This window comes from Bison bison, unplaced genomic scaffold (assembly GCF_000754665.1).
Source record: "Bison bison bison isolate TAMUID 2011002044 unplaced genomic scaffold, Bison_UMD1.0 scf7180017864203, whole genome shotgun sequence".
Classification (NCBI taxonomy): Eukaryota; Metazoa; Chordata; class Mammalia; order Artiodactyla; family Bovidae; genus Bison; species Bison bison.
Window position 1 is genome coordinate 7,292,102 of NW_011494775.1, and position 2,269 is coordinate 7,294,370.

Sequence of the window (2,269 nt, forward strand, 5' to 3'; positions counted from 1 at the left end):
CGGGCCCTCTGCCTGCAGGTGTCAGCCCTGGGGTGTCAGAAGGTAGCCGGGAAGGTCATGGGAAGACAGAGGAGGGCCCCTGGGGGAGATCTGTGTCCCCGACTCAACCTGTTCATGCCCCAGTCCAGGGACCCTGTCAGTGCTTCAGGCTCTCGGGGCCCCATGGGGCACCTCTGCTATGTCCCCTCTCCTCCTATCATTGGAGAATCACCCTCTAGGGTAGGAGACACTGGGGTCAAGGGGGAGGCTCTCTGTTCTGGAGTGAGCCAACTCTGAACTCAGGTCTCAGACCCTGCCCCATCGTCTCCTGCAAGCCCAGGGCTGGGTTTCTAAGTGATAGCCCGAGCCCAGCTGAGGCCTCTTCTGCCCCAGGCACCCACCAGGTCCCAGAGGTGCCTTCACCACTGTGTCAACTGAGGCTCGGTGGAAAGTAACATGCCCAGGGGCGCACAGCATGCAGCTGTGGAGGGACTCCCCGACCCGGTCTCTGGGGCACCCCTCAGCACAGCACACGCTTCCTGGGGCCCCTGCAGCTCATAAGGGGGAACGGGTGAGGCTGGGCGGCTGAGAGGGAGGCACCGAGAAACCATGGTGACCCCCAGGCACTTCTAGCACCCACGTCCTCTCCCCATTGAGCACCCAACCACAGTGTGACAGGAGGATCCAAGGGTGGCAGAACCACCGTGGGTCCCTTGCTGCCTTCCTTAAGGCCAGCCGACAGCAGACAGGATCAGGTGCGCCCCCTCTCCAGGCCATCCTTCTCTAGAAAACCAGGCTTATACCAAAACTGCCCGGGAGGCCCTACCCACAATCCCTTGCAAACAGTAGGCAACAGCCAGGAACCCAGGTTGGTTCTTTTCAGGCCAGAGTCCTGGCCTGGCCTTAGGTAGGACTCCCTATTCCTGCTCTGAGCGGGGCTCTTATTCTCACAGTCAGCTGCTCCCAGAAGCAGACAAAAGGGGCTTGTGGGAGGGGGGGCTGGTCAAACCATTTGGTGATCAGCCCCAAACGCAGGCCCTGTGTGGAGAAGATGGACTCCAGATCAGATCTCAGCCTAGGGCTGTCGACTTGCAATCCCCCATCCAACTCTGGCAACCAGAGAACCTCAACAAGGGATCACCCCAGTAGTTCAGCTTGCTCCCTTAAGGCCAACAGCAGGCTTGGCTAAAATGCTAGCCAAGAGTGCAAACACAGACATCTGCCAGGGCAGCACCAGCCTGCCCCGCTCCCGCCCAGGCCTCCCAGCCAGGCCCACTGGGACCTTGGCAGGCAGTGACTGTGTTCCAGCCTTGAGTCCAGGACCCACCTCCCTCGCAAGGCAACCCCCTGCCTTATCCCCCTTGCTTAAGGAGCAAAGTCCTTTGATCTGGGAGATATCCTCCCAAGGCCACATCTGGACTCACAGCCTGTTCAGGTTTTGGCCTGAGTTCTAGTCCACACTGGACTGAGACACAGCCAGTCCCAGGGACAGCCCATGCCTCACTGCTCCCAACAATGGTTATTAACAGGGAACTGCTCAGAACTCAGTCACCACAAAGGGCCTAGGAGCGGCCCAGAGCAAGCAATTCAGGCCCAAAAAGCTGCTTGATCAGCAGGACAGGAGAAACGCCAGCTAGGCCACAGAGGAGCCAGAGCTTCTGAGGCCGGGCCTGTGTGGGTTCTGCAGTGTGGCTCCCAGGAACAGGACAAAATGTGGGCAAGAGGATCGAACGGAAAAGGTTATGTAAAGATCATGGTGAAGCCCAGAGGACCTGGCCCACTGCTACTTGCCAGGGTGGCCGCTTTCCAAGCCAATCCTGGCCGCCAAGCCCATCCAGGCCTTTGTTGGAACCCGAGCAAGCAGCCGAGCCAGCCCCCAGGCAGCAGGCCTCCCTTCCCTTTCCCAAGGCCAGGGCTCTTCACAACAGTGCTGGCCGGTCCTGGGGAGGCCTCTTTGTCTGCTCTGGGCAGCAAGTACAGGCGGGAGGAGGGGGGCGGGCACCAGGGCCTGGGGGAAGCAAAGGCCATGCACCCAAAGGGACAGGATGGTCCCGGGTCTCCCCACTGGAGGCTTGAAGTGGCCTTAGGGGACCTGGCGCTTCTCAAGGACTCTTGGGGCTGGAGAGGAAGAGGGGGTGACCGAGGGCCCTCAACACACCAGAGGAGACCAGGCAGAGGAGCAAGGGGAGGGGGGCCCGCGAGAAGGAGGAGGAAGAAAGGAACCCCACGAGGAGCAGGGACAGTGGGAGTGGGCCCTGCCAGGGGAGTGGGGAGGGGACAGAGGTGGGGG

General features: G+C 61.0%; 1 protein-coding gene across 1 annotated transcript in view; it reads right to left on the minus strand.

Annotated features, from left to right (window-relative positions):
• CDC34 (cell division cycle 34) overlaps positions 1-2,269 on the minus strand; it is an 11,498-nt gene that overhangs the window by 4,099 nt on the left and 5,130 nt on the right. The gene's annotated exons all lie outside the window — the stretch shown is intronic.